Raw genomic sequence first — 14,452 nt, 5'->3', positions numbered from 1 at the left:
AGATCGTTCCCTCGCTCCCCCCACCGCAGTCGACTAAACCGCAACGAATCGTTCGTTTACCGGCGACTACCTCGCAGGTTGCATGAATGGTAAATAAGTCAAGCCACTGACTGGAAGAGCTGAGCTTTAGAGGGACCGTCTCTACCAAACGGTGGACGCCATCCGTTCAATTTCTATTCGGCTTTTAGTGCCTCCACCTACACCAGCTTTTGAATTCCACCAGTGTAAACCTTTTCATCGGGCGGGGACTGGGCATCTGATGTAATCAAAAGGGTGCTGCTTTCGATAAATCAAATTAATAATGCAAATAAATTGGAAGGAAATCCCAGACCACAAAAGCAGGCCCGATTGTGTTTTTGGGGAGGGCCTCATGAATGGTTTGTCTTAATGGTGAGGGCCACATTGAATCCACTCTTGCAAGGGTAATGCGGCGTGAAAGGGGTTTGAAAAATCAGAACCTGCTGTGGAAATGTGATTTCACTTCTCTGGGTGGATTGTTTGGGCGTGTTTTCTTGAACCAATAATTCCGCAATAAATTATTCAAATGTGTTCTCTTTTTGCCTCGTTTCAGGTATGTCCATGTTCGGAAATATCAGTAACCGGATGCTCGGTCAAGAGTGTACGAGAGTGAGTAACTAATCCTTGTATTATTTGACACATAATCTGAGCTATTAGCAAGTGTGTGATGAATATTGAATGGCTTGATGATCCAAAGCGAACGAAAAGGTTTTTGAATTCTTGTTACTTGAGTGATGTTGGGAGCTTAGCAAAAAGCCTGTTGTTTGATCTGTAAAACCGAAAGCATAATCTATATGTGCTTGACTGACTATGTGTGCAACACGAGTTGGATAAATTAAATATTACCTGTTCAAACGGTAAGGTTTTGTTTTATATTTATAATACTTCCGTAAGTTAAAATTCACTGTAATGTGAAACAAAAAGGAATACCCTTGATATCGTTTTTTGATATCGCAATTTGATCAGCAGGTTAAAATTGGTAATTTTTTATCGAGTTGTAACTTTGCCAGCATTTTTTGTCAATTTCACAACTATAAAGGGTCGTCAGATTCTAATTACTAATGTTACTAAGGTTTTTGAACCAATGTGTCCGTTACTTGTTAAAGTAGAATTCAATTCTGTGAAAAATATTTCAGGGTGTAGGTACAAACCCTTCGGTTGAGGACTGCCTCATTCTGATAAGTAAAACAACCGCAATTTTGATCAACAATAAGACCATCAGCAGTCTACTCCCCGATATGTAACTCGTAAATTAACTCTGTGCAATCACATAAATCGCCACATCTTTTCGGCGTACCCAAACTTGTTGCACCGGGTTGACACGAACCCATTGAATGACCGTTAAATCAGCAAACAGCCAAAAACAAAACCAAACAAGCACGTGCCGATGGGAAAATGCAAATATTATTCATCGCTGTTGGTATATTCTCCCATCGCAGTAGCCATAGGTGGCGGTCGGTGCTCTTTCCGTTGCCACCCATTTCCATGTGAATATCATTGCTCGACACCTTCACTCCCGTAGGACCCCGCACTGCTTTTGCAAGTTTTGTTTGTCAACTTCCCGTTTCTGCACTCAATTCTGCGTGCAAGCAACAATCAGCATACGTAAATAAATTATGAAAATTTAAATATACAGAAAAGCCACCCTCCAGCCATCAACCCACGTGGTATGCAACCTACCCTTTGAATAAGTCCCGCAGGCAACGAAAAATGAGCTTTCCAACAGCGTGAACCAGGCGAAATAAACAAAATAAAAGTCCATCGTTGCAGGGCAGGGGTGGCAATCCACACGGTGTGAATCGTCGTCATCAGCGCTTCCGCCCACTGGCGATGATGGTCAATTCTCCCAAGGCAAAGACCGCCACCTCCCCCTCGACCGTGGTCTCCCATACGTGTGGGCTACAGGACAATTAGCGTGCACGAAGCATAAATTTTACATTATCGAAATTTACATTCCGGCGAACATGCCTCCCACGCTGCCGCAAGCCAACCAGCCGCATCCCTCGGGATATAAATGGGTGATGATAACCAGCTTTCGTTGGGTGCGGTGGACCCATCTCTTCTGTTTGCGTATGGAAATGGCTCTGAAACTCAACGAGCCGCGAAGAGCATTTGTCATTTCTGAGTGTGTATTTATGAGGGGGTTGAGGTGGTTGCATGGGGCGGTAAGTACTGTCAGATGCGGAAGGATCGGTTGGATGAAAGGGAATTTCCATTTCAGTAGCCATTTAGGAATTCATGAAAGAGGTAATTGAGGATTTAAGAGTAATCACTGATGCAGTGAGGGGAAGGTTTTACGTGAAAAAAGAAGCTTTTGAAAAATTCTGGTTCGCTTGCACCAATCACTGATAGTATTTAGGAACTTCACATGAATAGAAAAAGAGTTAATCCTTAGAGCAATTTCTAGTGGAACTTCAGAAGTATTTCCCGTAAGAGTTGTCCTTGGAGCTACCAAGAACAGGATGTGCCAATAAGTCATTAAAAATCGTACCGATTTTCTGTCATAATCGTACCGGTTGCTGATTGGGTAAAAAGTCTGGCTGTGTTTACATGAACAGCTTTTGTAATTGGTGATATCTCATTGAAGGTTGAAGGTTGCGGATCCAAGGCCGGTTCTTCTTGAAAATTTATTCTACCTCCAGAAGCACTTAAAATTATTTTTCTGGTTTTTAGGCATTTTGTTCAGCTAAATCTTCTAAAAAGTCATAGAATAAGCTCTCTAAACATCGTAGTACCAATGACGAAGTGGTAGATAACAGTCTATATAAGCTATTCACGACTTATGCTTCTGCTATGTGGAGTTAAATTGATGCATTCAGAAGACATTTCAACGATAAAGTCTGAAAAATCACAAATCTCGTTTGATGAACCTCTAAATCTACATGGATTTGGCTGAAAATTGGTCAGAAGACTCCATTTAAGATACTCATTGAAATAGAGGGGTGGCACTTTAAATCTGAAATACTTTTGAAAATGCTGAACAGATCTAATGGCTATTCTCCGACTTAACAGACGTCAAGACCTATCGCGGCGCTCAAATCGACTCTGACCACTTTCTGGTGATGTTTAAACTGCACCCAAAACTATCCGTCATCAACAATGTTCGGTAAACAGCGATTAACGATGCAGCGAAGAGCAACGTCTGTTATGTTGGAAAAAGTCCATGAAATGTGAGGTTCAACGATGATTGTAGATAGAACGTCGCTTTCTATGAACGGAAATGCAGACTAGCCTGTGATGGGACAGCTGTGCCGTTGTGCGGACGTCATTGCCACACCGGAACTGGGGAATTCCACCCGGCGTCGGAAGATAAACAGAAGAGGGACGCATAGTTCCTCTGTAAGCGATACAGTAAGCGCAAGGCTCCAATACGCTGTTTCTCTGGAATACCACATGGAAGACAAGCGATTCCTGTCTGACGTTATCAGAACGTTTTGCTCTTCCTCGATGGACGACGAGAGATGCAAGCCAGCGAGTAGCAGCAAGCTGATCAACCATTGCCATTAAGTAGTTAGAAATTCGGACGCTGTAGGAATAATGAACTTCCATGGCATCCCGGGTCCTTTAATTCAGGTGGTTAGTCCCTTCTGCCGTTTTCCGGGCATTTCCTGGACATCATTCCGAGTTATATGTTCCAACAGACCCAGCGTCTCAGGTTCCCCGAGCGCTCAAAGGCGAGTGATAAGTCCTACTATTACCAGCGTTTCTTCAAATCTAGTTCAACTCCATTTGTCGACCGAGTTGTCGACCCTGTCTAAAGGTCCAAAGGTCTGCAGGCTTGATCGACCAAGACACTCCCGTCCACAGTAGTTACCCTTCCGGACACTTCCGCAAGTAATCATTTCAACTGATATTGTCAGCATCAAGGCTCCTACGTACGTTGAGGACCTTTCCGAACTCTGAGCTTCCACTGGAGGTCAAACTTTATCTTCAATAGAACATTTACGGTTTTTGTAATAACCTGTCCAATCTGGAGCTGTTTACCAATGACAGTTAGCTCTGGATTGTAGCTCACCATGAGGACAATCGTATTCTTAGATCATTCCGGTGGAGGCAAGTACAAGTGGGTTAGCAAGGTAGGAATTCATGGCGATCGGAGTCCTTTGGAAGATCTCATTTGATGTAATTCATTTAGTTCAGCGAGGACCTCTCAGTAGTTGGAATCCGTCTCCGATCTAGCATTTCTATTAGCGTGGAAAATGTATACATTTTTTCGACAACAAGCAAAAGGTGAGTGACATCATCAGTGAGACTCCTTCTTTCCTCCTTTTCTTAGGAGAAATAAACGCTCGCCATCTGGCCTGGGGAAGTACAAGGTCGGATCTCAGTGGTGTTGCTTTACTCGAACCTTTCGAGGCGGCAGATCTGGCCTCCCTCAACTATGGTTCATCCACCGTTTTAAACGGCCATTCGGCTACCGTCATCGACGTGACCACCGATCAGCCAATCCCTCCTCAACGTGCTAAAGTGAGAGGTTGCTTTCGACATTTAAGTTAACAACCATTTCCCAACTCAGGTCACTGATCAGTCAACACAAGATCGTTTATGATGTCACATAAGATGCTAAAGTTGTGGAGATATATTTCCCATACAACATGAACATATATCGCCGTATATGCCAAGAGAAATCAGTGGGTGGACATTCTTGACTCCGTCAATTTGGAGCAATCTGCCACCAAACTGTAGTGGTGGCTATGTGGCAAGATCTTCCCCAATACAACTCGACCTACAAAACCGTACCATTACCGATCGGCTGGAGATTGCCTATTGGAAATTATTTTGCATCGCTCGTGTCAGTAAGTGGCTAGCCAGCCGATTTCCAATGGCTCACAACCACTAGATCCTTAATATTACAGAGCTTTCGATTACCGAACCTGAGTTTCCAAATCAACCAGCCTTTTTTGCCGAGCTGTTCTTTGCCCTTTCCAGAAGTAGCGAAAGGTCTTCTAACCCGGACGGAATAGGGTAATCTTCCCACTGCGAAAATCTTATTGCTTGATTTGGTCAACCAAATTACGAAATTCTTATCCCAAAGAACAACGTCTCCTCCCGAGATGCTTTCAACTACCAGCCGATCTCGCAAACCTCTTGTGTGGAAACTTGAAGTAGATGCATGGTTTGGCTTCCGACAACATTACTTCCGCCCGTGGTACAACACCGGTTCCTATTTCGCCAGATTACAGGATACCTTCTAGCAGGGTAAAAGTGAAGACCTATAGTGTCACTCGATATTTTGAAGGCGTTCAACCGTACGTGGAGCGCCTTTAGTTTTGCAGCAGCTAAGTGAATTTGGGTTCTTCCGACAATATTTTGGCATTTGTCAAGAATTTCCTCATGGGAAGCTTGTTCCAAATCTTGATCGGCAATCAGTCTTCGGGGACCGACCAAATGTGCCCCAAGGTCGGTCTTTTTTTTCTCTGTTGGGTATTTTAATCACTGCGACCATTTGTTAGATCTATTGTGATATATGCTCCATTTCATATAGCTTTGTCAAGTTGACGCATCATTGCTATGTAGAGCAATTGCATCACCTTGACTACCAGCGTCTTCCCAATACGGTATTATGGTTCTGATGAATCGTACTACCAAATTGGGACTTGTTCTCCAAACTTCAGAGGGTTCTATCAGCCCCTGTTGAAGAACTGTAATCTTTTTCTAAAAATTGCCGGACAATGGCATAACAGATGTTCCGAGTCTTCCACATGTAAAGGTCGGTCTTATTGGCAACACTCTTCTTGGTCACCATAGACGGGATGTTTTGATTCCTAGCTTCCAAAATCTTAATCTTCATATGATCGTCGTCGGATACATACAAAAGTACAGCAATCTTTGATTGTTGCTAAGCTATTGGTTGCTGAAACGGATGCCCCCGATCTTCTATCTATGATGGACTTCCGTGCACCGAATAGATCACCGCGGAATAGTACTTTACGGGGGTCTGATGTTTTGGTTGTGTTTTCGTAGTATAGATGCAGTCTCTTTTCTTCTGCTTTTCGTTTATGGAACTGTCAGTGTGGATCGCACCTATCTCTTTTCTTCCCGTGATTATCCTTATGGCTGTCAGTGCGGAATTTCCAATGTTGACTACGAAACAAACTGTGGTGGAGGTATACAAGTGTCAGTCCCGTGGTACTCCCGTGGTTCAATGAACCGATCTCGGGATGTATTAAAGACTTTCGAAGATTTATTCGAGTTCAACGAAACAATCATACGTTTCGTGAATCGAGTCAAACGATTGTTAAACTAGTAATTTTTTTTTTATTTCTATTAAGACTTCTTGTTAGATAGACCATCTGAAATACATATTCAAATACAAATAACCAGACTTGGATTAAGGCATAATCCGCCGTTAGCGATGTCTCTCTTTGGGTCACTACTTAGGGTTCTCCTTGACTACCAGCAAGTGAGCATACACAGATAGATAAAGTTGTTGAACTTTACACGAAAGTAATGCACATAAAGGAAATACCAAAAAGAGCGTAATCTAGAACGTTATTTTCGCTTGAATGTATGCAATTTGTATTGCATTATGTCACTATTTATTCGATTAAGTGGCATAATGCTATACAAATTGCATACATTTAGGCCGAAATTGCTGGAAAAAATTCATGTATGCTCAGAATAGTGTAATTTTCAGCGTCTATATTTTTTACGCGCTGATTAGTTTTCATTATTTTTTTCTGTGTGGGCATGTCTGTCGTGGAATACTTTAATTGAAAGGCCACGGCTAATTTGGTCCAAACCGCACAAGCCCAATAACAGGTCTCTCCGCCAGGGGAGAATCTATACCATTTTGTCTAATGACATTTGGTCGAAAAGACATTACGTCAAATGGACATTTGGTCGAAAATGAATTTTTAGTCCACTAGAGACGTATGTAGTACATTTGGTCGGAAGGATACCACGTCGAAGAAGAAATCGGATTTTCGAGCTAAGAACCTTCGTACATTTGGTCGAAAGCGGATATCGAATGAATCATTTTGATACATTTAGTCGAATGTGGTTCCTTCGAATGGATATTTGAAAGAAAGGAAAATGCATTATTGCGGTATTATTGCTCCAATATTGTCCAAAGATTTCTTCTTCTTCTTATTGGCATTACATCCCCACACATTTTATTACAATCATGCATCAATTCCGCTCACAGTTTGCCATAATTTGCGACATATGCACAGCTTGTAGTAAGTCAATGGCAGACCCTTGTATTAGGTACCCGGTCACAAGAAAATAAGAACTGGTTATGTGTAATGTGTATATATTGAATCTATTTTTACACTCCGAGCGAGGAGTGGAATGTTACATACTTCGACAACTTTAGCTACTTCACAAAAAGAAGTCGACCTGGGACGGGCTTGAACCTACACCCTCCACGCTTGGCGTTTCTTGACTGACGCTCTAATCATTTGGGCTATATACCAGATGAGGGAAGATACGGTCAAAGGATATCATAATCCACGTTCCATGGTATGTGGATGTTACAATCATAATATAATCTCAAATGGAAGGGTAACAGGGATTGCAGTGGGTGCTACAAGTGGAATTGGCACCATACAAACTTGTGTCCTTTTCCGTCGTCAAATTAAATGGAATCGGGACGATTGTGTAGGTGAAATAAGCGTCGTTTAGATGTATTGATTTAAACCAAATTAACCAAATAATGCAATGAGTTGGCATAAACAGTATGACATTCTCTGTTCGGTTTGCATGTGAGACTTGATATAAAATGCTTAATATAAAGAATGTCACACAAAAATGTTTTGGGTGTATTAGCTTACGTATTCGTTTCCTCTGTTGTGGATTGATCTTCCTCGTGTACACTGAATTCATCTAATCAGTGTATCATTATGTCTTGTGGATTATTTATTCAAATTTAACCAAAAATATATTGACGAAATATCCATTTTACTAAATTATGTATTACTGGCTGAAATTCGCTTTCAACATTCGACTAAATAACCATTCGATGAAATACCCATTCGACCAAATGTTCTTTCAACTAAATGTCATTTGTCCAAACGTCATTCGACGAACTGTCCGGAAGCCGCCTGCGGATAGGACAGGCTATTATAGATAGCCGCCTTCTGTACGGCTTGGATCTAACCTGTCTTGTCAACATCCGTAACCTCATCGATACCATGTTGTCGATCTTTAACCAGTATGTGCGAGTAGCTTATGGATTGCACTCGTTCACATCTGCTTATGCCCCTTCGACGATCGCCTTCCTCACACTTACCCCATATCTGGCTTACAAAAAGACATGGAGTAAGAAGGTTATCTGGGAAGATTGGGATCGCAGCCGGAGAGCCTCCACTACGCCGCAGCTATGTGAAATTGAAGTCTCTAACGAGGATTGGACCGATTTGGCTAACCTTAAGAACTAACAGGTTATCTCCCGTTTTCGTACAAGGACACGCTCGGCTCGCCCAAAAGTTTAAGGGGTTTCCGAATCATTCTGTATATACCCTTGTTGGGCAATCTGGCCAACGTTCTTCGATTAGAATTCCCCACCGTGGAAGGCGCTACTGTGGTTGTTGTCTTTCATCCCGTATACATACCTGTCCAGCGTTGAACCTTCAACTAAATTTTAACGTTTTTAAAGTGTCAAGTTCTAAGTACTGCTTGTCAACCCGTTTTTTTATTTTTGCCTGCGGAAGGTCCTCAAATTGGTTCTGAGGCTCCCTGCTCCTGCCGTTTAAACTCCTCAAGTGTACCCTTAGCCCTGGCCAAATTTACGTTAAATGAAAAGCTGTAATTATTTAGAAATCCACACAAATGAAGATTAAAAACTCAAAGGTGCAGCTCAATCGGGTTGTACGCAATGATGACGTAGGCCTACGTAGCTATAGGAAATGAAAGGTATTTGTCATCATAATTTGTGTCTCTTTATTAACATTGAGCAAACTGCTCGGAGGCAACTGGATCAAGAAGCCGAGTAATAGCTCTCAGTTGGTAGGGGAGAACGGTCCAAAATGCACCCCTTAAGCTTTTTCGATGTTCTCGCCCATATAAACAAAAATACTCAACTATTTCAACGTATAGGTGCAAAATTTACAAACCCAGCTACATTTCACAATGATCTCCTATTCAAAACAATAAGGTTTTAATTACTTTCTAACGCATTTAAAAAATGTTTTAAAAATAGGCCTGGGGCAAAACGCCCGAATGGTGGTCTAAAATGACTCAATTGCATGTAAAATGAAGGTGAACGCATGGTTGTTTGTATTTTCTTAATGGATTGAGCTACAATCTTACGAATGTGGTTGAAGAATAGCAAATCGTTAAATTTGAGTGAATATGAAAGGATTAAGTTTTTCCAATGGAGCTCAATGATGGATAACTAATAATGAATTGTAATGGTAATATTCGTTTATAAATGTACTACAACAGATTATATGAGTGATTTTATGAGAGAGGCCATTTTGCCCCAGGGGTGCATTTTGGACCATTCTCCCCTAGGTCTTTAAGTCTCTAACCGTGGAAAATGGATTAACACGACTCATCGGCTGCATCGCCACTGAAACCACTCGACTGACTTTCAGTGGAGGGCATCCAATCCAGGAAGACACCATCCTCAAAAACGTCCGAAATAAAGGAGTAATAAGGAGACTCGGAAGTGGCGCGAAACCAAACGCAAATATATTTGATTGCAACGTTAAGTATTCATCCGCCATGGTGGTCCTTTTCAGGACTGAAACTATTTAGCCAAGAAGAGGTAGGGACACGGCAGGTATTTCCATCCATCGTCGTAGCGTCTAAAACCAATGAAAGCAACGTCCATTTGCCATAATTTCACTATAGCTGAACGTTTCTCCTGAGCTTACGATTTGGTACGGATGAGTTTAGCAAAAAAGTATCTCTTCTATTGGTTTTTGAGACTATGACGAAAATACGAAAATACCTGCCTTAACCCTATTGACCGTTGGGAAAAATCTTCACCCAGACAAACAGACTTTTCGGCTCAAGTTTTCGAATTTATCCGTTTCAACGACAGCGTCTTCATTGATTTGGCAGTCATCGGCGAAAAGTAAAATTTTCTGGCAAAATATTTGGTTTTGTTTCTCTTAGTCATTAGCATTAGCATTAGCATTGAGCATTTTGCACAAATTCGTAGGTGGTAGAAACCAAGACTATTGTATGAGAGTAGCATCATTTTCATCCGATACCACAGATATTGATTTGGAACTTATCACTATCTCTTAGATGGAAGCAATGCACTCTCCAATAGTCGAGATCTGTCCTGGTCACGGCCTTGTGATTGCTAATGAAGGAGAAGGATGGTTAGTTGGACACCTAAGAAATGTGCAGAGAACTCTACGACCTCTATGCTATGGGTGCTATGGGAGCTTTTGGAATTATGTGGGAGGTTATAACAAAAGATATTTTAGTTACAAGATAAAGATTGTCGCTTCGGTTCCCTTTGTTCTGCTGTCCGAAACATGTGTGGTATCAAACTGTCAAATCGTATATATTTTTCCTTCATTGACATTCAGATCCCCTATCCTCGCCAACAAAAGATGTTCTGGTTAACGACGACAGCGACAATCTGTATCTAGAAACTAAAATATCTTTTGTTATAACAGTAGGCATCGTTTTGAACGTGAAACACAGAAAGAAATAAGATGGAAATACAAAGTAGGAAAGGGCCTTGAATTGAACCCACGACCTCCTTCTTATAAAGCAGAAGCGGTAGCCACTAGACCACCGACTCCTCTGGTTTTGTTTCTCTTAGTCATTGTAAATAAAATCGATTTTGTCCGGTCCACCATATTATACAAAATAATAATAAATTTTCTTCAAATATGATGTGCACTCATAACGATTAACGAAGGGGTGTAGCTAATGGGATTGAATCATTAGATACAAGTAAGCTGGTTTCCGGTTCGGGCGATTCATTTTGATAGGGATTCTACGAAGAGCGGTCCCGAACACCGGAAATTCAAAGCATCCTGTGATTTTTTTATGATGATTCAAAATACATTTTGTTGAAAAGAATAAAGCCTGCAGTCCACTGTTTGTCATATTGACAAATATTTGTCATCATGGCAAAAAATGTATTGAAGGCTTAAAAGATGAAATTTCCTTCATAGTACAAAACATTATCGCTTGGCGTCTGTACGCTGTTGGTCTGTGCGACAGTCGCCGGTGGGTGGATGTTGAAGAAATTTTCCTCTAAAGTAGCGTCTTTATCAATTCGGCTGTCGTCGGCAGAAGGTGTAGTTTTTGGTATGATTCCTTGGTTTCTTTTAGTAGGTATTAGATTTTGTTTCTGTTAGTAATTGGAAATGAAATCATTTTTTCCCGGTCCACAATTTTATACAAAAGAAGGTCAATCCGAGATTAATTTTCTTCAAAGTGCAAACTTAATCGTTTGGCGATGACAGAAAGTTGAGAGAATCACAAGCGCGCGTCGGAGGAAGAGCAGGCAATACATTTGTTTGAATGGACGAAATCACTAACTGCAACCAATCTGCCACGGCGATGCTATCGAAACAGGCCATTTTTGCAATCAAACTTTTCTGTCCAGAAAATTTGATTCAATTTTCTTCCCCCTTGACTTTTCGATAAGACACCACCATTTGGAATACATTTTCAGCATCGCCACGTGGAATCGCAACAGGCGACTATTTTGTAATCAACCCTTTCCTCACATAAAATGCTGGTTCTATGAGGTTGATTGATAACCTCCGATGCCGGCGAACATCATCAATGCGATGGTTTTCCGTTGAAAATGCTACTAGATTTGCTGTTTCTGCTCCGCTACGTCTGCTCTGTGTGAAATCGTGTTTGAACTGAGGATTAGATCCAAACTTGCAAGTTGCTTGATTTAGATGTCTGTGCTTGTGATGCATGCAAGAGATTGGTTTTCTCCGATTTTTGCAATCGCGAAATGTACGAATATAGAAATGACAGACGTAGTCCTACGTCAAAAATGAAAGTCAGTTCAGCAAGCTCAGATCTTTACTAGACTTCAAATCCTTTAAAAATATCGTTCACCGTGCGCCGTTAAAAGTGCTTCGAGGATTACTCTACATTTCTATACAACCTTGCTTCAAATAGCAATGCTTTGGTGTATACTTATAAACCATTTTTAAAGGTTTTCGTGAAACATTAGGTTCGAAGTGAAAGCAGAAGAAGAAGAAGAAGAAGAAGGAGAAGAAAAAGAAGAAGAAATTTAAATAAATGAACAATTAAGTCACTTGTCATAAGACGAGTTGGTACTATTCCATTTACTGATACTAATTCGTTTTGTGACAAATGAAATCATTCCACTTAATGCTCTAAACAATTGTCTATTCGAATAAATATGATTTAATGCCCAAGCAAAAATTAAAGTCAGTTTTATTTTGAATATTTTTTTTCCAGTTTGCGAAAGAAATAAAACTGACAGCATCTGGCATTGCATGCAAACCAAATAGTAAAGCTTTTAATTTAATTGCTTCTTCCGGTAGCTTTCGTGGTAAAAAGGTAACAATTCAATGCCAGAAGCTATTTGTGTTTCAGTGAAAAATCAGCACTCTTCTACTCGCATGTCGTGGCGCTCAAGCAGTTCCCCTTAGCACAGATGTTCACAATTCCACGAAAACATTTCGCTAATTACTCCAACGGAACCTACGCTTCGTTGTTCTTTCTCTTGACACAACTAACTGCCAAGGATCTTTAAATTCCCTGTAAATTTCAAATTTTTATGTCGTTCAATCAAGCAGAAGCTTGACACACGACTTATTCTTAAATTACTTTTTCCTGGCAGCATAAATAGAATATTAAAATTGTGATTGTGTGTCTTGAAATGTCTTCTATTACTATTGCATGAATTAATTTCTTGTACTGCACTGGGCCCAAAGATTAAAAATTTCTTCCCACTCGAAAAGCTCCGAAACGAATCTTGCCATCTTCTATTTGTCAGTCCAACGCCTTTTTCTCCCGGCCACCCAAAGTCTACAATTTATCTAGAGTTCATCTAAATTTTATAATCTTCGTTTCGCGGTGAATCACTCCTCGTTGTCTCGTGCTCTCAACACCTCTCCGTCCGCGCGCGCACAGCTTTCCAAGATCAAATCAATTTTCATGCAGCCACTAAAAATCCACTTCCACCCCGAGGAGTTCTGGTGCTTGACAAAATTGATGTCATTCAAGCGAAATATTCCTCTAATAAGTTTTAATATCACACAATTCCAAACTGCTTGTCACAGCGAAGACAAAGCCAACAAAACGTCACCGACGACGAAGACGCTTACCCCCGCCGCCGGTGGCATTAATTATATACCTCCGAACATTGCGCGATGCCATGCCATCAAGAACCACGAAAAACCCCTTTTCCAGTAATGCGTAAATTATGGTGTGCGTGAGCAGAGGGAAAGCCAGTAAATCAAGGGACCCACTCTGTGGGGGCGGTTGTGGATCGTCGGAGGGAAAATTTTCAAATTGGAGCATCACGAGCCTATCGTCATCGTCGTATCCCTGTTGACGATGTCGTGTAGATATTGTGGATTGGCCTCCGGGTGCTCCGACGCCGCCGGTTGGATTCCGTTGAGGGTAAAATTCTTATTACGCCTGAATGGAGAAGCCCTATAAAACTCTTCTGGTCGGTGTATTTTGCTAAGCGCGGTTGCCTTACTTTATCGCTCTGGCGGCATTTGTGACAAGAGTCACACAAAATGATCAATGGGGCTTCATGCGATGACGGCGAATGCCAAGGGATCGGATGGTGCGGTAGGAATAACTTTGGCTAGTGGGATGTGGCTTTTGTGATGAGTTGTTGGCATTAGGGAAATAATCAAATTTATGATTTCAATGGAAGCTGTGAAACACCCAAAACACGTTTTCAGTAGAAAAGTGGCTGAACGATAGTTATAGATATTAAATTTCATACAGAAAGCTCCCCGAATTCAAAATTATTAGGCTGAATAGCAGCCTTAGTAAAATGTTGCTGTGAAACAGTTTTGGTTCCAAATGGCGATGAAGCAGAAACAACACTTTTGAACAACGCCAGAATAGTTAAACATAAAAAGACTCACCATTTCCAACTTGTAAGAATGATCATCGGGAGTTTGAAAAGTATCGACTTTCAATTTTAGACAAATGGGCTGTGAAATGAGAAAGTTTTCTTTCGTTCGTTTCTCCACCTATCGGAGATGTAATTTTTCTACAACAAGTCGTGTGCTACTTTGAAGATATTATAACAGAACGGATGACGAACCTCATTCTTTATCAAACAGTTGGACGGTAATATTGTGCTTAAAATCGGATGAGAGAAATTTTTATAAAACCAATCCGGTGCGGTAAACATAACTCTCCTTATTCAATACTTTGTAAAATATTGGGCCATTGTGGCGATTACTTACCAAGCACAGCAAAGATAAACGGCAGAATAATACATATTTTGAAGAACCACTAGTAAAATCAGCAATATTATGATTTACAATGTTCTGTTATG

This window comes from Armigeres subalbatus, chromosome 2 (assembly GCF_024139115.2).
Source record: "Armigeres subalbatus isolate Guangzhou_Male chromosome 2, GZ_Asu_2, whole genome shotgun sequence".
Taxonomy (NCBI): Eukaryota; Metazoa; Arthropoda; class Insecta; order Diptera; family Culicidae; genus Armigeres; species Armigeres subalbatus.
The sequence above is the reverse complement of the archived record's forward strand: the minus strand, read 5'-3'. Positions refer to the sequence as shown.